At 37.1% G+C, this 21,689-nt stretch overlaps 1 non-coding gene across 1 annotated transcript; it reads left to right on the top strand.

Annotated features, from left to right (window-relative positions):
- Nucleotides 1-3,342: 3,342 nt before the first annotated feature.
- Nucleotides 3,343-3,449, top strand: LOC145565219 (small nucleolar RNA R71). The gene has a single exon (XR_014094991.1). It is a non-coding gene; the product is annotated as a small nucleolar RNA R71 (small nucleolar RNA).
- Nucleotides 3,450-21,689: the final 18,240 nt, after the last annotated feature.

Here is a 21,689-nt window from a genome sequence, read left to right as displayed (position 1 = left end):
ATAATATAAGGTTCACATTCAACCCCTACTAAGTATCAATACCAAACTATATTTCAAATGACGACCCCTTATTAATTTTTTTCTTCGTTTTTTTTTTTTTGGTTAAAACAGGAGTCATCATTTTCCTGATACAGAATCTTTTTCCACTTCTTTAAACATTACAATACTTTCAATATAACAAACTAATATTGATACTCCATTTAGCATGATACTCCCGTACTCTTTCGTCTTCTCCTTCTCGTTCTCTTTCCTCACCTTCCTCCATCTCTATTTCTTTTTTTCTTCTTCATTCTATCTTTTTCTTAGGATTTTTGTCAACTAATGAATTGTGGTGTTGTATTTTCGTCAAAGTTTGGTATTAATGGTCAAATTCGGCCATAAAAATTCCAGATCTGGAGTTTTTATGGTCGAATTTGGCCATATAAACCTAAAGAGGAAGAAGTTTTGTGAAAGGTATGTGTTTCTTCTCTGAATTTTTATTATATTTTTGTTTATTTTCAATTTTTGTTGTTTTATTTTGTTCTCTAATTTCCATGATTGTTCAATTTTTTTTCCGATTTTTGTTTGTGTTTTTGTTTGAGTTTTGGTTCGATTTTTGTGTGTTTTTGTTTGAGTTATGGTTCGAATTTTTGTTGATTTTGTTCGAATAGTGGTTCGAGTTTTGTCAAAATTGAGTGATTGTTGTTCGAATTTTTGTGGGTTTTTTTTAGTTGAATTTTTGTTCAAATTTTGCTTAGTGTTTGTGGGTTTGATTTGTGTTCGTATTTTTTGTTGATTTTTTATTTAATTCTTGTGCATTTTATTTGTGGGTTAAATTGTTTTGATTAATTTATGTTGCTTTTTTTTTCGATTTTTTGTATGATTTTTGTAAATTTGTTCGAAATTATATGGGTTGTTTTTGTTGGTTTAATCAGATGTTTTTGTTGGTTCAATTTCTAGGTTAATATTTTTTTATAAATTTATGCTTTTCTGGGTTAAGGGTGGGTGGGTGGTGGTGGGTATTGGTGGTTGAAGGTGGGCGAAGGTGATGGTGGGTAGAGGGCGGCGGCTAGTGGTTGTTTAGGGTGGGCAGTGGTGGTGGCTTCGGTGGGATCTAGTTTCGGTGGATCTGGGTCAAGGGTGAGTGGGTGATGGGTCTGTTTTTTTTTTTTTTTTGTTTTTTTTAAACTTTTAGCAACCGCTTATGACGGTCGCTAATTTCAAGATTTGCGACCGTTTCATAAAGCGGTCGCAATTATCAATATTTGCGACCGTTTTCTTAACGGTCGTTGAAAATAGTAAAAACGGTCGCAATTATGTTTTGCGACCGTTTTTGCTATTTTCTGCGACCGTTTGAGGCGGTCGCAATTTGGCTGAATTTTAGTAGTGCCTCTTCGATCGATGGTTGCTTCAAATTGTCACTAGATTTAGCAATTGCAACTCGATCTGGCGGAACACTTACTGTATGCTCAATTTCCACAACTTGCTTGTTTATTTCCACCTTCATTCTCATCTTCAAAGCCAAGACCGACAGTGTAGAGGGCTCTTTCTATTGCATCAACTTCCTTTTGTCATTTGTCTATTTCATCTGTAGAGGATGCAACACAAGATATCGCCTCCAAGGGATCTTTTATAAGAGCTTGGGGCTTGTTAGAATAATTATGAACCACATTAACACTAAAACACTTCTCCTCTGTCATGGGGCTTTTAGGGGTATTATTCAGATTAAATGTAATTTTATCGTCCCCTACTGATAGCGTCAATTTGCCACATCTCACATCTATAATTGCTCCTGCAGTGTTAAGGAATGGTCTACCCAAAATAATTGGGGTTTGCATATCCTCATCCATATCAAGAACAACAAAATCAAAATGTATATAAAATTTACCTACTCTAACAGGAACATCCTCTAAAACACCTAAGGGGTATTTAAAAGAACGGTCGGCCATTTGTAGAGTAATATTAGTAGCTTTTAATTTACCCATATTTAGCTTGGAACACATAGACAATGGCATAACACTAACGCTAGCACCCAAATCACATAATGCATTATCAATCATTAGATTTCCAATATAACAAGGGATAGAAAAACTACCCGGATATTTCAATTTAGGTGGAGATTTATTTTGAAGTACGGCACTACATTCTTCAGTGAAAGCTACTGTTTCTACCTCACTAATAGACCTTTTTCTTGTCAATATTTCCTTCATGAATTTTGCATATGCGGGAATTTGTGTAATTAATTCAGTGAAGGGAACTGTTACCTGCAAATCTTCAACCATCTCTAGAAACTTACCAAACTGCTTATCCAAATTTGTTTTCAAGTGACGATTGGGGAATGGAAGTTTGATAACTGGCTTTGGAGCATTACTTCTCTTATCTGGAGCTGCTACCTTCCCTGAAGTCATACCCTGTAATGTATTATCAGAAATATTAGTACTACTCTTTAGCCCTGCAGAGCTATTAGCTACATTTACAAGTTTAATGGAATCAAGATTAGCATTATTTATTAAAACAGGTTCATCATATCTGGGCATAGGGGGCCCTTCATAGTTTGAACCACTCCTTAGAGTAATTGCATAAGCTTGATCCGTAGGCCTGGTTGGCTGTGCTGGCAGGGCTCCCTGTTGACGGGCTTGTAGAGTAGCAGAAATCTGCGCAATTTGATTATCTATAATTTTATTATGTGCTATGATTGAATCAATTTGGGCATCTCTACTCTCCATGTGCTTCTGCATACTAGCCAGCATCGCTCTAATTTCTACCAAAGCAAGGTCGGAAGATGAGGAGGGTTGTTGTGGTTGGTTCTTCTGGCCAGCATTGGGGTGGTAATATTTCTGCTGAGTTTGCTGTGGCGACTGTGGTTCTTGTGGAGGTGGCGGATTTTGAACATTGGTGCTCTGGTAGGAAAGATATGGATGATTCCGGTACCCAGGATTGTAGGTGTTGGAGTATGGGTCATTCTGCCTATAAGCTTGAAAGGCATTGACTTGCTCCACGGAACTCCTACAATCTTGCTCCCAATGACCTAAAATTCCACAATTTTCACAGAAAGCCTCATTAGCATTATTATTAATTGCAGAAATATTAGCTACATTTGCAGTACTAAGATTATCTAATTTCTGGCAAATAGAGGTTAATTGAGCTTGTAAAAAGGATACAGAGTTGACACTATGTTTCCCTTTGTTAGCAAAGCCTCTGGGATTCCCATTTTGGGAATTATGAATTGACATATCTTCAATAACTTGACCTGCATCATCAACATTAAGGTTCATAAACCTCCCACTAGCTACAGAATCCAATATTATTCTAGATGAATTTCCAATCCCGTTGTAAAAGGCTTGGATCAACTGCCATTGTGCCAGATTATGGTGGGGGCATTCTCTCTGTAGATCCTTGAACCTCTCCCAAGCCTCATATAGAGTTTCATTGGCCTCTTGGGCAAAAAACTGAATAGCACTCCTTAGTACAGCTGTTCTCTCTGCTGGATAATATTTATTATAAAAATTTAAAACAAGAGTCTCCCAGTCAGTTATACCAAGTGCAGTTCTATTCAATCCATTAAACCATAATTTGGCTTTTCCACATAAAGAGAAAGGAAAGAGAATCTCCCTGATTTGGTCTTGTGTGACCCCAGCTTGCCTGATGGTATTACAATACTGACAGTAGTCTGCAATATTAAGATTTGGGTCTTCACCCTTAGCTCCACTGAATGGCTTCCTTTCTATCATCGTGATAAATTGGGGTTTAATGTCAAATTGTACCCCATCAACAGCTGGAGTGGGAGTAAGGTGTGGAAAATCTGTAAGCTTTGGCTGTGAATAATCACTAAGCTTCTTAGGTACTGCCATCTCTGATTCTGCAACTGAAGGTATATCTGAGTCGCTGGAATCAGTTGGAGGGTCTCGGCGATTATTATAATCACCAGAACCCGCCAGGATTTGCCTGTAAAAATTATTTTGTCTATGGAAGGATCGTTCGATCTCAAGATCGAATGGGATATAACCTGATCTGGAACACCTGGGCATAAACAAAGAACTAAAAGCAAATATGAGACTTGCCTCAAAGAACTAACGTTCTCTGAGACAAGAAGAAATAACCTAGACTAAAGAAAACAATCAGAAATAAAAATAAAATCGTTTCCCGGGCAACGGCGCCAAATTTTGACAAGCTAAAGTCGTATCACCTAATTAAAAGTAATTCCTAAATCCTCTAACTAATGTAGATAGAAAAGTAGGGTCGAATCCACAGGGAAACTGGTCTTTCGATTCCTAATGAATTACAGCAATCTAAATTACTCCCTCTGTTACATATTACTCGCAACAAAGGAATATTTTATGTCTCACAAATAATACCCCTTTGTTGCGAGTAATATGTAACGGAGGGAGTATTAAGTAACCAATATATTGTAATCGAAGGATGACTAAACTACAAAGAGTAAAAATAGGGAAGAATAATAATAGAGAAAATCAATGAATAAAATACCTAGGGCATAGTTTCACCAATAAACAATATTACAAGGTAAAACATAACAATTAATCATCAATGCATAAATTAATCAGATCATAAAGGGCTTTCACTACGTATTACAATCACATAATTTATTTACCTGTATTAAATCTCATATCTCGAATCTCGACTTAACCATTAATAAATTAATCCGCCTATTGAAACTAGACCTAAACATCAATTCTCATCTCACGAATCTCGAATCAATATTGTCAAACTCATGCAATCAAGATCAGGCCTAATCTAGTCACAGAGCATTAAACCAACCAATAGGAAATTAATCTAGCATTGATAATCAACAACAATAAATTACCCCTTCATATTATTTATGGATCCCCACAAACCCTAGAAAGAAAACTACTCACACATAATTAAATCTAAACTAATCAAAGCAATAAAATAAGACATGATGAAAGAATAAAATAAATAACTGAGATTAAGAGAAAAGAAATCATTACCAAAGTAATTGAAATTAAGAGTTGAGTAAAGAACAAAGTATAAAGTGTAGAGAGAGAAAATAAGCTAAGTAGAGAGAGAAAGTCTAAGAGAAGAAGTAAGAAAGAGTAAAAAGAGATACTAAGCTTGCTTAACGAAATCGTAGTTATACTAGGCAAGTAATCCTAAACTAAAACAAACTTAACGACGCTCAAAAACTCCTAATGCTAACATGCGCCCGATCGGGCAAGGCACCGCCCGATCGAGCGCGCCTTTTGTCTATCAAGTGCATCTCTCGCGCCCGGCCGGGCGCGACTTCAGGCGTCAGCTGCTGCTACAATTACTACGCCCCGCCTGGTCGGGCGCGCCTTCGGACGGGAGCTCTCTTGGCCGGGCAGAACTCTTGGGGCACAATGGACTCCTCGTTTGGGCTCATAATTCCGGACCAAACCAAATATCTTCATTTGGTCTTGAATACTCGGTCCAATTGCCTCAGAATCTCAAATGCTAAGCCCTTAATCACCGATTCGATGACTCTAACCGGCCTTGGACTATAAAAACTGGTTGTGCTTCTCCAATGCTCTTAGATACTCCATAAAATCCTGGGAAAATGCTCTAAAAGTGCAATTTCCTACAAAACTCAACCAAAACTACGAAAACACTAGAAAACACCAATTAGTAATAAAAGTGGCTCATAAAGAGCCTAAAGCACTACTAATTATGACCAAGGGACGGGGGTAAAATACTATATAAAATGGACATATCATGGACATCCGAGGAGGAACGAACTCAGCAGGCTCGGCCTGGAAAGAAGAAACCTAAGTGATTAGACACCACTTGGGGGCTATCTAGCAAAGAACTAAAAGACAAAAAGCATACCGCCGTCTCCTCAGACAAAACAGGGGTTGGAGCTAGCAATGGCAGCAAATCCTCCTTGTAGCATCGCCCTGAGCTAGCATGAGATCGCCAAGGGGTACCAGTAGGCAACCTCTCCGCCAAGTTGATCAGCATTGACGAGGGGAAAACTAGGTCGTTATCTAATCTTCCCTCAGTCAAACTAAATTTATAAACACTTAACAAACCTAAATACAAGTATAGAGGCAAGTCAAGGGTCGAACCCAAAGGAACGGTAATGTTTAAGCACTCTCAATTATGTGCCTTAGCTAGGTCGAAATCGAAGGTAAGAGAGGAAACTAACAACTAACAAAACAAGTAACCAAGGAAATAAAACACTAGGAATGGGGATCAACAAGTAATCATGTCAATTGCAACAACTAGGGAAGAGCATGTCAATCAAAGGTTGTGAAGACTAATGATAAGAGCAATCAATTGGAATCAAAGAGCTATCTCCTAATTGTTAAGTTAGGGTTCACTATGAATAACAAACTAAGAGAATCACAATCAAAACCAATCGATAATTGCAATTCCTAAATCAATTGTTCGTGTCATTAGCAATTACAATGCAATCTAGCATAATTCTCAAGGCCTAATTGAATTACACACATGCAAACCTTCACTAATCACTTTAATCTCAACAATCAATCAACACAATTCCCAAATTAATCACAATTAATCAATCATACAAGTTTCACCCAATTCCTAGCCAACAACTACTCAAATATCATCATCTATCAACAATCAACTAAAGAAATCAAGAATTCACAAAATATCAAGAACAATTACACTAAACAAGCATCAAACATCAAAATCAATTCAAACAAACATGAAATTGAATAAAGCAATAACGAGGAGAGAGAGTGAGAAATCTCCATTGATTGATAATGGAGATCTTCAATACAATTGTCATCTTGAATCTTCAACCTCTCAAATAACCATTGAAATTCCTCACTTTCTCTCTCTAAAATCTACTCCTAAAACTACTCTAGATCTAGAGAGAGAAGCTCTCAACTAAGCTAAGAAATATGAGGTCTAATTCTAATTCTAATTCTAATTGTCTAGTCCCTCTCTCTCTCTCTCTCTCTCTCTCTCTCTCTCTCTCTCTCTCTCTAACCCAAAAATGGGTATTTATAATTACAAGGTTAAAAGAAAATAAAAGAGAAAAGGGAAAAGAAAACAAAAGGGAAAAGAAAACAAAATAAAATAAGAAAACAAAATAAAAGAATAAAGGAAAATAGAAAATAAAAAGAGAATTAAAAGAAGAAATAAAAAGAAAGGAAAACGAAAGAAGGTTGAAAGAAGTCAGTGGACTTCGAATTGTTTTCGGTGCTCTTAATTGGGAAATAATCCCATGCTTCTCACATCCTCTATCACGCACCATCAAAGCTGCTCATCACCATCAATTATCTTTGATCATCAAATCAAGGCCAAAAGTCTTCATTAAAATCATCAACCCAGATTGGCGCGTCCGCGGTGATTTGGGATCGAATTGAAGTTGCCGTTGGAGTTGCACGGTGGAGCAGGGGCAGCAACTAATTTGTGCGGAGGCTGCTGCTTGGTTGTGGGTGGCAACGAGCTGGCGGAGCAGGGAGAAAATGGCAGTTGTGGCTGGAGATGCAGGGGAGGCAGTGAGTTGCTGCTTGGTGTTTGCGTGGTCGCAATTGGTGAACGGTGATGCTGGCTGCTTTAATTGATAGCTGAAATTGGTGGTGAAGAGGAGGTGAAAAGGTGGTGCGTTAACTAGTGGTTATTGCGGCTGATTGAATTGGAGGTAGAAAGGAGTTACGTGAGGGGGAGCAGGGGAAGCTGCATGAAACAGGGCATGAAGGGGCCGCGCCCGCGGTGAGCCCGCGGCCAAACCGCGGAGAGTTCCCGGTCGATTTTTGCTGTTTTGGTGCAACAAAACCCGCGTCCGCAGCTATCATGGCTAAGGGTGAGCGTAGCAGGGTACCCTGTAAAAATATTAGGACCTGTTGCAACAGGTTCCTAAGAATTGAGAACCGGAAACGGAACCTGCGGTTCCTAAACAGGGTACCCTGTCTGTCAAAGTTTAATAATTACTTGATAAATTGTGACAAATTTATTTTTTTTAAAATAGATGATCATAATAAAAGCTTACAACTTTAGTATAGTACTTCAAATATAACAAACCAACACTAATTGTCTAGAATTTTTAATACCATATAGGTTCCGGTTTCATATACCCTATAGGGAACATGTACTAACAGGGTACCCTACAGGTTCTAGATCCAAAATTTTATTACCCGGAACCGAAACCTGATCAACAGGTTCCGAGTTTGGAACCTGCGGTTCCGAACAGGTTCCGGTTCCATATCAGGGTACCCTGAATTTTTGCTCACCCCTAATCATGGCTGCTTGCTTGGTGATGAGGCTTGTTGGTTTGTTATGTTGCAACACTAAATTGATTTTGAATTTAAAACCTCAAAACATCAAACTTGAACATCATAACTCTAAATATGACAATTTGAATCGTGTCTTGTCCCGAGCAATCACCTACACGAACAACTGAACATGAGGGAGAAATTGAAGACAAATCAAATAAAATAAATAAAATGGAAATAAATAAAGTAAAAATAAAAGAAATAAAACTAAAACTATGAATTAAGGACTAAAATCATGAAAAACTAATAAAAACTAATCAAAACCCAAAAAGAGTTATTAAAATGGAAAACCAAGGAAAACTAAGAAAAATATATGAAAATATAGAAAGAAAATATAGAAAAAGGACCTAAATCTTATTCTTTTGAACGCCATAAATGACCCTCATCAAGCATCGCGTCATGGAACATGTGGCGAGGTGGAGAAGCAGGGACAACAAAGATCTCCGAAGAGTGCTGAATGGCCACTCTCTCACCAAGGTACACCGCCGCCTCATACGTCCCCTGAAAGTAGCGACGCTCATCGGTGTACTGCGCAGCCAGCACAGGAATAACCAGACCGGCCCATGGCCGATATACCACGTCAGGCTCTTGCAAAATACGTTTGTAAGATAAATCTCTATCAAAAGGCAATACAAAGATGACAACTGAACATACCGAGAGGATCAGCTCTCGGACATGGGCAGTGGCCTCCCGATCACTAATGCGACCTCACCAACAGGCGCCAACAGGGAGCTTGCGAGGAGATGGTCTTGCCGGCGCAAGCGACGGAAAGTGCTCGTAGAACCAGATCTACAAAGAGAGAAGAATGTCATCGAATGCTAATAAGAATCTAGAGCTAACTTTTGAAGAGATAAAGTATACCTCTATGACTCTCCGGAAGCTACAGAGTGCAATGTTTCCTGTGAAAGCTCTGTGGCGACAGGAATCTCGCAAGCCCCGCAAGAAGTCAGCATAGGCCAAGCTGGCCCAATCATAAGTCCCGATCAGCTAAAGATCGCGGAGATCATGAAGGTAGTAGAGGAGCACCCGACTACCCTTGTCAGGGGAAAAAGTCCCTGACGGCAAGATAAGAACGAAGATGCGCACCCGCTGCTCGCTGGTGGTCGCATCATCCTCAAAAGCCATTGCCAGAGTCGACCGGCGAATGCACCGAGAGCTAAGTCGTGCTGGCTCCACCTCGGCTCGGGCCCGAATAGCGATCGGACCCAACAGCTCCTTGACTATCGGAGAAAAAGTTGTATTAGTACTGTCGAATGGCAGCGCAGTTGAGCGAAACTCCAGTCCCCAGGTGAGACTGAAGTCGGCTGGAGTGACAGTCATCTCACCCTAGGAAAAGTGAAAGGTGTTGGTGGTATCCCAGAAGATCAACTCCACCAAAGCACGAACCACGTGGTGGCTCGCGTCGAACAAGTACATGGCCTGAGTAGCCCGAAACAGGGCAGTTAGCCCACAGGACTCCCAAAGCCATCGCAGCTCCTCGTCGCCGCGAAAATACATGTCGTACAGGTTGTCGATGGACTCGTTGCCCGAACCATGGCTACGCTTCCTCCCGCTAATAATCCTGCGACGCACCCTCTCAGAATTGTGGTGCTCAGGAGCGAAAAACAACGTCCGTTCATCCCACTCAGGGAAGGGACCAAGAGAAGTGGACGGATCCTCGTCCTCCTGCACGGGCTCGTGCTCCCGTCTAGTGTCTTGAGACCGGGAACCAGAACCACGTTGTCTAGCCATACTATATTATGCAGAATTGACAAAAATTAAGGCTCTAAAGTATCTAAGATTCGCCTAGCCGCATGATACTATGTTCGCAAAAAACAGAGTACGTAGTACTAAACAGAGCACGATTTTAATTTAAGCATATATGGCATTTTTCAAGAAATCAAACAATTTCTTGCAATATTATGATCATTATTGTGACAAATTGGACAAGAATAGCTAGCAAAAACGAGAAGAACTACCCACATTGTTCTCACGGCCTTAAGGGGTTCAACAATGGTGAATTGCTCATTTCTTCACCAAATTGAGTCAAACAAGTCTCAAAATACTCCCAAGGCAATATACAAACATAATCAAGAAATGTCATAGCATAAAATTCGACAAACAAAGCAAATTGAGAAATTTATATTTTGAATTTCCAGAAAATTTGAGAATTAGCATACAAACATTTAGAAAAATTCGAGTGGGTTTGAAAAAAACTTACATAGATCAGCAAACTAGATGAGCTAAGCTTCTATTTGCAAAAAGTTTGAGCGAATTTGGTTGAGAAACGAGCGAAAACGAGTGATTTGAAGTTTCGTGGCGAAATGCGGACAAGAGCAGCAGCAGACGCGAAAATGAGGAAGAAAGCGGTTTTATTTGGAAAACGCAAGTGTAGCGCCGGGCGACAAGAAGAAATTGTGGCGACAGCAATTTCTGGCAGCCGCTGGAGTGGCGACAAAGCGTGAGGCTTCGAAAAATGATTATTTGGACCTCGTACAGCTGTTAGGGTTCCTTGGTACGCCGGTTAGCCCCTCTAAGTAACTTGACATGATTCAGTAATTAGCTCGGTTACAATCACATTAAGTCATTGACCTGATAAATGATCGTTTCACTTAGCTTAAAGCGCCTAAACATTGGCTTATTGCAAAGGCACCGACATAATGGTTCATAAGCAGCAAGGCGCCGACACAATGGTTCATAAACAACAAAATTAAAGCACTGACATACTGGTTCACAAGCAGCAAAAGCGCCGACGCACTGGCATATCAAAAGCAAAAGTTCAAGCGAACTTTTGAAAGATCGACAAGCGTTGGTCTTCGGTGATATTCTTCGAAATATTATCGCAACAGATGAGGATGACTTCAAGCGAAGGTATCTTCGACAGTGTTCCCTAGCTTGCGAAGGGTTGTCACATACAACTGGAGGTGATTTCAAGCGAAGTTATCTTTGATCATATTCCCTAGCTTGCGGAAGATGGTCACAAGGCAAATGAAGATCGTTTCAAGTGAAGCAGTCTTCGATAGGATTCTCTAGCTTACAGAAGACTATCAAACAGCGGAAAATGGAGGCGATTACAAGCGTAGCAGTCTTCAGGCGGTATTCTCTAGCTTGAGGAAGATCGTCGAAAGAAGCAAGATAGCGTTCCCTAGATTGTGGAAGGTTGTCACAGCAATCCAGCAACAATCGATTACCTCTAAAGACGTGTGCTTGACGGTGCAAGATACGCGTTTCTTCACTCTCTTATCTGTTTTAACTAACGCTAGTTTGTAGGTATCGGCGTTGCAAGAATGATTTAGAATCGCAGAACGTTCTGAATCATTCTCCGTCCCTATCGCTACTTTGACTTTTGTTTTTGAAACTTGCGTTTCTCCAAACTCAGTCAAAGTGGGGGCTTCCGTAGACACCCATTTGTGTCTCTCCAAAACCAAACCCAATGATGAATATCTTTCACGTTAAATCATAATCGAATGATGTGAAAGTATGGAAAGTCTAGTGTTGCGGTTAGTTTTTATAAAAATTCTTTTCCTGTTTTCGAAAACATATTCTATTTTATGAAAATAGCCAATCCAGTTTATTTTGGTCCATGACAAGGGTCCAATAATAGTGTAGTTGGATAGGGCTCGAAAAGAGCTTCCAACGATATATTATAAGTCCGATGAATAATGAGGAAGTTAGGGCCAAATTACTAAACTGGGCACGGTTTGATCTTTATATGCGGCCCAATGATCTAGAGGAGGGCCTATTATGAATTATCATTCCTAATGCAATTAGGATTGATTATAGTCTTCTAGAATCTTCTAGAAGGTTCTTTTGAATCCTAATGGGATTAGGATTGATAATTAAGTTTTATGAGTTTTATTTAGAATAAAATAAGTGTTTTAAATGAAATTACGATTTTACCCCTCGTACAGACTTTTAAGACTTAATTTTATCAAAAAATTGAAAACGTGTGGAAAAATCGCCTGCAGCGCCGAACGTCAGGCTGTTGCCTCGCGACAAGGGCTGTTGTGGCAACAGCGACGTGTTTTATTCCATTGCAAACTCCGATTCTTTTTATCTAATCCGAACTATTATTATTATAAATAGCATCCTTAGACCTTCATGAATTCTCACCAACTCTCATCAAGAAATTCTTGATATTCTCTCTCTCTCTTTCTAAACCAACTTTTCACAAACAAAATTCTGCATTCACAAGATCTAGACACACCTAGCCAAGTTCGAAGTTGCCTTCACCCTAGACGTGAAAGGTTTGATATTTCTGAGGGTTTGGTCCCAAATCTCTATTTCAATTATTTAATTTAATTGTTTTGATTTTATATTTTCCTTGAAGTTACTAACGTATGTATTTTGTTATTAAAAAGAGGTACGGCGCATCCAAGTAAGTGCTTTATTTGTTTAATTGATATTATGATATAGAAATCATGTTTAGGTTGTTATTTTGATTCCTAGTATCATGTTAGGATGTTTTATTGCTTCCTAGTATCATGTTTAGGGTAATAACTAAAAATTGCTAATATCAAGTATGATTGTTGTGATGCTTCTTATTGTCTTTCTTAATAGCATGTTAGTATCATGTTAGGGTTAAAGCTTTGATTTTTATATGTTTATTAACATGCTAGGGTTTGTTATTAATCTTGTTAGTATCATGCCTAGGATCTTGCTATTTATATTATGCTTTAACATGATTATTTAGATTATTATTACTATTATTATTATGTTGCTTGATATTATATTTATCGTTATTGCTTGATCACACCTTTTATGCATGTTTAAAGGGAATTTGTACTTGTAATCACGCTTAATAAGATAATTAATAACCTTGTTTAGGGTTAATTTGATTATAATTCAAGTGATCGCCAATAATAGATTTGTTTGTGCATTAATATTCAACCAACATAGATTAAATGGGTTTAGGGTAAACCTAATGACGATTGCATGTTAGTTAGAAAGCGCACATGAATACGAGAAGAATAAAGTAGAGGCCTATTTTTAGGGCAGGTTCTTTCTCTTTTAGATTGGATTTGTACCTTCATCCCCGAACTTCTAGTCTTGGTTCCAGACCTATTAGAGTTTACGATCTCTTGGATTGTTAAGGGGTGTAACCTTCACCCTGTGAACGGTTTACAAGTTCCTAAAACTTGTTGGCGACTCTTTTGCTCTAGCTTCCTTCCCTTCGGACGCCACCATGCTTAAGTGTATTATCACTGTGGGGTTCAAGTTTGGGGTAATGTTTGAAATATTCCCTACAGCAATGAAATCGAAATTTAACGTTTATATGAAATCGTTGAATTGGAAAAAAGAGAGAGAGAAATTAGTACATCATTAGGGATGGCAATGGATCCGTATCCGACCCGGATCCGTGGATCCATATTCGCTTTCACGGATATGGATCTTATAAAATTGGACCTGACGGATCCGGGTCGGATACGGATCTCATACCAAAAAACAGATCTGGATACGGGTCTAACCCAAATACCCGTATCCAGATCCGTTTACTCGTTTTTTTTTTTTACTAATTTTTTTTTTTAACATACTACTCTCTACAAGCCCAGCCCAGCCAGCCCACATGATAATAAAATCTAACTCTACCAAACCCTCAAACCCTAAAATCTCACACACCTCTCTAACTCTCTTTCCTCACTCCTTGTCTCTCCCAAACGGCAACTCAAAACTCCAGCACTCCAATAGCTCCGCCACAAGTAATTCCAGCAACTCCACCGCAAGTAACTCCACCCTCTCCGGTGACGGTGAATCCAGCACTCCATTAGTTTACTTAATATTTATAATTTAGATTCCTTACGTTATGTATGGATATTTGGTTGTATTAGTGCTTACTTAAATATTTGTATGTAATCCAAATGAGTGGATTTGTTTGTTCGTTTCTCGATGTTCATTTCTTCTCAAATATGCTTGTTTTAGTTCCCAATGTTTTACTTTCTATTTAGTTTGATTAATTTTCATTTTGTCATTTTAGTTAATTATATTTTGTTGGTTATGTTGAATCAATGATCTTATCTTTAAAAAGTTACTAAAATTGATTCTAAATGTTGATGAAAATGAGTTAAACTGTTGTTTTGATTGGAAACTTTATTTTTTCTGTTAAAAAAAAGTGCAATGTACAAGACCCGTTTTAGACCCGTTTTGGACCCGAATCCGTGAGATCTAACGGATATGGATATGGATACTCCTTCTCCATATCCGACGGATCCGGATCGAATCTGGATCTAGGGTGCAAAAACGGATTTGGATCTGGATCCAGTTGGATCCGATCCAGATCCGACCCGTTGCCATCCCTATACATCATCAATGAAATTGCGTCGACGATGAAGTTCCGTTTAGTGGTGACGTGAATAGATAATGATGAAACTCCTAAAAGGAAAAGATGAAGGTTTTTAGAGAGAGATTGTGGAAGGATGAAAGTTTTTGGAGAGAGAAAATGGAGTATGAATGCTTTTTGGAGAGAAACAATGGAGGATGAAATTTTTAGAGAGAGAATGGAGGATTAAGGTTTTTGGAGAGAGAAAATGGAGGATGAATTGTTTGGAGAGAAGCGGTAAGATGAAGATGGTGATGTATGATCTAATTTTTTTTTCATTTCTTACTTTTATACAAAAATTTCTTTATTTGTTAGATGGTGGATGGGGGTGTAGGTATAGTAACTTACACTTGGGTTTAGGCATATATAATTAGGGTTTAAAAAGAGCTTTCCAAAGATATATTATAAGCCCAAATCCGAGTTATAACGAATAAGTTATGGCCAAAATACTAAATTGAGCCCAAACAAAACCTAAGCCCACCTTACCTACGACCCAATAATCATGTGGAGTGTCCAAAGGATTTAATCCCATTCCTAAAACAATTAAGATCAATTAGAAGCTTCTAGAAGTTTCTAAAAGGTCTTGATTATCATATTTGAAAAGATAAGATTAAAGAGTTTGAAATTGAATAAAACTCCTCTTTTTGAAAGTCATAATTCTATTCGAATTGAAAGACGTTCAAAGATAGTCAGATATGATTTTCGTGCCTAATATTTTTTATCCAAATCTTGTTTGATTGGATAGCTCTTGCAATTATCTTTTCAATGATATATTATAATATCAATTCCGAGCTATAACAAAAAAGATATAAAAGAAATACAAAACTATATCCAAAACTGACACCGTCCCACTATTTCAGCCATATCTTTTATTCTAAAAATGATTTTAATTTGATTCTAATTGGTTTAGAAAGTAGACTTCAAGAGCTTTCGAAAGACATATTATTTATATTATTTCAATTTCTAGATCAAAAAATATGATAAAAACAAAAACCGCAAAAACTGCTACCTATCGCAAGAGTTTTATTCCTATTCGAATTCGGATCTTTTCTTGATTCTTCGACCCTTATTTTTTCTTTATAAACAGAGGTCATATCACCTCTTTTCAACCATCAACAAGCTTGATCACCAAAAAAATCATTATCTCTTCCTCTCTTATACATCAAAACCTTCTATCTTCTCTCTCTCTTACTTTAGCCTTAAACGTATCCTCCTTAATCTTCCATACATCCCTTACGCACTCCAAGGAGTCATACTTGAACCGAAGTTCCATCCTTAAACCGAAGCGTGAAAGGTAGAATTAGCTGAGGGTTTGGACCAAATCAACTCTACTTTTTAATTTAATTGTTTCAATTTGATTTATATTTTTATTGAAGTTACTAACAATTTATTCATGATGTAGCAATTTAAAGGAGCATGCAAAATGTGAGTAATTAATTAATTTAATTACTGATTTTATTTTAATATTTCTAGTATCATGATTAGGCTTATTTATAATTTGATTTGTCTAATGATATTATTGTTAAATTGCTTCCACTATTATTGTTTATTGTATTATTTTTATGATCACCATATTGCATGTTTAAAAGAAATATGTAATTGAAAATCACACCTAATAAAATAATTTGGACAACCGGCTTAGGTTCCTTTTTAATCTTGTTATTAAATCAAGTGATCACAGATATTTTAGAATTATATGTTGCATTAATTTTCAACCAATTTAGAATAATTATAGTTTGGAGCAAATAGAATCTTTATTTGCGTGTCTTTGAAATCGCAGGAATCACTTTTCACTATAAGAATCGAGTAAAGGCCAATACGGGCGAATGTGACTCCATGACTCACTTTGTACCATCATCCCCGATCCTCTTTTCATGGTTCCGAACCATATGGAGTTAGTAATCTCATGGATTATGAATGACGTGTAACCTTCACGAGTCAATCGTTGTTTCTTTTCGTTGTCTCTTAGCTTTATCGTGGTTGCCTTCTATGATCCGTGAACGTTTTACAAAGTTCCTTAAAAAAACTTGTTGGCGGCTCCCTACTTTCCTTGTCCCTAATCATATATGTCAATTTTCACTTCCTATGAGTGCCAAGCATATTCAAAACATGCTTATGCAGGCGCACTTCAAACGACGCCTATAGTAATTTGCCTGAAATTCAATACTTAATTCAAGGCGTGAAAGATAGAACTGTTTAAAGGTTTGGACCAAATCAACTCTACTTTCATTTAATTTAATTTAATTTAATTTACTAACATGTTTATTGTTTTATAGTTGCAAACAAAATCAATCAAAGTGAGAATCATGCTTTTTTTTTATTCCTATTATAGTTGTAACAAATTTTATTAGTTCTTTATACATCAATTGTTGTGTATAATAGTTAAATTGCTTCCAATATTATTGTTTGTATTATTTATTACCTTTTGCATGTTCAAAGGGAATATGTAATTGAAAGTCATGCTTAATACAATAATTTAGACGACCGGTTTAAATTCCTTTTTAATCTTTTGTTTAATCAAGTGATCACTAATATTTAAAATAATGTATGCTTAAATATTCAACCGATTTAGCTTAATCTTGTTAGGAGAAAATTGAATCTTTTTTGTTTGTATGTCTTTGAGGTCACATAAAATTTTCACTATAAGAATCGAGTAGAGGTCAATACGGTTGAAATTGACTTCTATGACTCACTTCGTACCATCATCCCTGATCCTCCCTCCTTTCGTGGTTCCAGACCATATAGAATTAGTAATCTTTGGATTATGAAAGAGGTGTAACATTTACGGATCAATCATTGTTGCCTTACGTTGTCTCTAATCATGATTGCCATAAATGATCCGTGAACATTTACAAATTCCTTAAAAACTTGTTGGCAGCTCCCTACTTTGTTAGTCCTTTATCGTATAATGTCAAATCCCGCTTCCTATGATTGTCAAACATATTCACACATGCTGCAAAATGACGCCTACGGTAATTAAATAAATTCAAGATTTAATTGAGTAATAAAATAATAGTATTAGATTGGTTAGGTAAGGGTATATATGGTTAATACCATATATAGTAGGAATTGAATAAAAAAAAATGCAAAGTCCCTGAATAAGGGTATATATGGTTAATTACCATATATAGTAGGAATTGTATTAAAAAATGCAAAGTCCTTAAACTTTGGTCCAATAACCAACATTACTCCCTAAAACTTGGCCATGTCAACAATAAAATATAATGAGGTCCCTAAACTTTGCTGAGTCATTGCACTAGCCACCATAAATTACTCATTGGTGGTTGTGGGTAGAGATGGCAATTCTAAATGGATATCCGCAAACCCGATCCACCCGATATAAATAAATGGACGAAAATCCGCGTTAAACGAATGAAGGGTGGGTGACGGATCGGGTCGGATTCGGGTGGAGCTCCGTTACATCCATCACCGATCCGTCATCCGATCCGTCATACACCCGAATATATATAATATAATTTTTTTTATTTATTTATTTTAAACTCAAACGAGTTCTATACTACAGACTACGTTTACATTTTTTCAAATTATTTCTAAAATGTCGTTTTTAAAATATTTAAAAGGCCCTCCTAATTTCACAAACCCTAACTGAAGAATGTATCTAAGTCTAAAACTCTCAACACCGCCCCTCTCTCCTCTCTCCTCTCTCCTCTCTCTCTCCTAACATAAACTCAATTGAAATTAAATCACTCTCCCTCAGTCCCTCACTCTCTCTCCTCACTGAAATTGTACGCCTCATCATTCCTCACTGAATTTGCACGCCTCACGGCCTCAGACAATCAGACCTCACCGGCGAGAGTTTGCGAAACTCCGATCTTCACTGGCAGCGGCAACACTTCTCATCTCCCCCTTTAATTTATTTTGTTCATGATTTTGTATTCTAACTGTTGATGTAATTCATGATTTTGAATTGTATATATTGCTAATTGCTATAGTTTGTGATTATTGCTATAGCTTGTTAAAGAAAACGCAAGTTTGTACTTTGGTTTTGTGATTATTTTGAAATTTTAGAAGCTAATTAATGGTTTAATAGTCATGTTTAAAATTAGCTATTTTTTTTATATAAAATAATGGGCAAATAGTTTGAATAGGGATAATGATCATCACCCGCTAAGCATCCGATCCACCCGTTTCACCCGCGGATGACGAATGGATCGGATGCGGGTGATGAGTTTTGCGGGTGACAGGTGGATCGGGTGGAGCGAATGGGGTGAGTGGGTGGATGCGGGTGAAGCTCCATCCGACCCGAATCCGATCCGTTGCCACTTCTAGTTGCGGGACCAAAATTCAACTTTTGAAAGTTGAGAGACAAAATAATCAAACTTTTGCTAGAGTTTAAGGACTGTATTTGATCTTTACTCGTAATTTCATTATAACAAATAGCATTTCATATTATAGATAGTATTTTGTCAAGTATTGCGTTTATAATGCTAAGTTTGCGAGTAAAGACCAAATGCAGTTCCTAATTAAACTATCGTATTTATGCACTTTTGATTCCTTAATTATTAGGTGTGCACTTTTAGTCCCTCAACCACCCAAATTGGTCTTCTAACCAAAGAACTAAGCTTAGTCAGCAATAGTTTAGGAACCTTAATTAAATATGTATCATTTTTTTCCTAAAAATAGTTTTGTGACTTTGTTAGAATTACTTAATAAGTTAGGGTATAGTATAGGGTGAATTAGAAACTAATAATTGCTTTATTATTTTTACTATTTAGAAAGAAAGATATTATAACATCTTTTCTGATACTACTAGAAAACAAATATTTTCAATGAAAAAAATTCGTCGATAATTCTTCGTTTTTCGTTCCATCGAAAAATGGTTGTTGGAAAAGTAATCAGTGGAAAAATGACATTTTTTCACGGATAAAAGTTCTTCCAGCGTATAATTATGTATGATTAGTGCTACTAAATTTATTTTATAAATTAAATTTTGATAAATTAATATGGTTATAGCTTTTTTTTAATGTAGTTTATTTGAGCATATCTTATAAAAATCATCTTTCTAATACACTATAAGAATGAAACTCATTTCCAACGGATTTATTCTGTTTTAAATACCCAAAAATATGTCGAAAAACTCATTTTCGACGGAAGTCTATTGAAAAATGTGTGTCAAAAAGTTAATTGTCGGAAAAATGACATTTTCTGATGGAATTCCGTCAGAAATGAGTTTCCGATGGAATTTCTGTCAGAATGATATCCATGAGATAAAGTTTCTTCCGACGAAAATTTCGTTGAAAAATGCTAAAAAAAAAAAAGCGTGGACAAAAGTAAAGGATTAGGTTTTAAAGTTTTGTAATGGAAGGTTGGGAAAAAAAACTGTTAACTTATTATAAAAATTTGCTTGTAATTCGGTTATAGTGTTATAATAGAGGTAAGTTTAAATTTCAATCACTTTATTTGCCAATTCACCCTACCCCTTTATTTAATTCCTTCACCCTATAATATCCCCTTTATATAATTAATTCTGAAAAAGTCCTAAACTATATTTATGAAAGAAAATAAAAAAAAAAAATACACGTATTAATAAAAGTGTTAAGTTGCAAGTGTGAGTTGTTGTCCTACATGGAAAAATTATACTTCGTATAAAACAACCATTAGTTTATAACCTAAGTGAGCTACTCCTTCTATTGTCATATGATTTTAAAATGGAACCTCACTTGGGCTTATATGTGGGCTTTTCTCTCCTCCTTGTCTCTCCCCTGATTCCTAACAGTGATATCAAAGCCGATGGTTCGGCTAGGCCTCTCGCACACATTTCTTAGACGTTGTTGTGTAGAGTTGTGAGGTCAAGACCTGTTTATTGGCGATCTACTTAGAGGTTCTTGTTTGCACCCCAATTTCCTCCATGCAAGCTTCTCACTAGGAGTGCTCTAAGGGTTTGGGTGCATGGTTTTTGCTCAAGGGAAAGTATTCCGAACACACACATGAGGGGGAGATTGTTAAGTTGCAAGTGTGAGTTGTTGTCCCACATGGAAAAATTGAATAAAAGAACCACTAGTTTATAACCTAAGTGAGATACTCCTTTTATTGCCAAAGGTTATATAAACGGATGGTTGAGAGACAATAAAGTCATGTTTCACAAGGGTAATATAGGCATTTCAGGCGTCAATTTAAAGTTGTCTCATTGAGTTATCAAATAATACCACTGGAGTTTCGGTGGTACAAAATATAGTCTCAGTGGTACTTCAAAAAACACAAAATATAAACTCAGTGGTAGTGGTCTCCAAAAATTTTTGTCCGTTTTTGCACACCACCTTTTTCACTCTTCCTATCTCTCTCCTCCTTTCTCTCTCTTCCTTATACTTTTATGTTATTTTAATAGTTGTGAGACATTTTCATTTGTCTCACAACCCTAGATTTATATTTTATACACTTCCTCTTATTGTCATGTGTTTTTAGAATGAAACCTTATTTGGGCTTATGTGTGGGCTTTTCTCTCCTCCTTGTCTCTCCCCCGATTCCTTATATTATTCTCTCGTTCTTTCTCCTAGTGAAGAAGCTCTATAAATGAAAACATAAAAAGTCATAAATACGCCAAAAAAAATATTTTTAAAAAATTTTGACACATTGATAATGGATACAATCCAACTATAGCTGTCAGTTTCTGACCCGAACCGTTAAACCCGACTGTTTCGAACCGATCCGAAAAGGAATTGAACTGTTTAAAACCCGTTTTTTGGAAACCGAAAACTGACCCGACCCAATTTTTTCCAAACCGAAACTGAACTAAACCGAATTTGTGCAAACCGTTACTAACCCGACCCGTTATCAAGCCAAACCGTTACAACCCGAAACTGAAAGCAACCCAAACCGATTACGTTTAAACCCGATAGTAACCCGACCCATTTTAAACCGAAAACCGTTAAAACCCGATAAAAATCCGATAAACCTAAATCGTTCCAACCCGTAACCCGTTGTGACCGAACCGGTTATAATCCGTAACCCGTTGTGACCGAACCGTTTACGACCCGTAGCCCGTTATGACCGAACCGTTTAAAACTCGTAACCCGTTATGACTGAGTCATTTACGACTTGTTACCCAATATGTTTATGATCTAATCTGTTTCAACCCACTACTCGATAAACCCAACTTATTTATGACTTGACTTGATTATAACATGACTCGTTCCTACCCATTATATGACTAA

This window comes from Chenopodium album, chromosome 1 (assembly GCF_948465745.1).
Source record: "Chenopodium album chromosome 1, dcCheAlbu1.1, whole genome shotgun sequence".
Taxonomy (NCBI): Eukaryota; Viridiplantae; Streptophyta; class Magnoliopsida; order Caryophyllales; family Amaranthaceae; genus Chenopodium; species Chenopodium album.
This window is presented reverse-complemented; position numbering and strand designations above follow the sequence as displayed.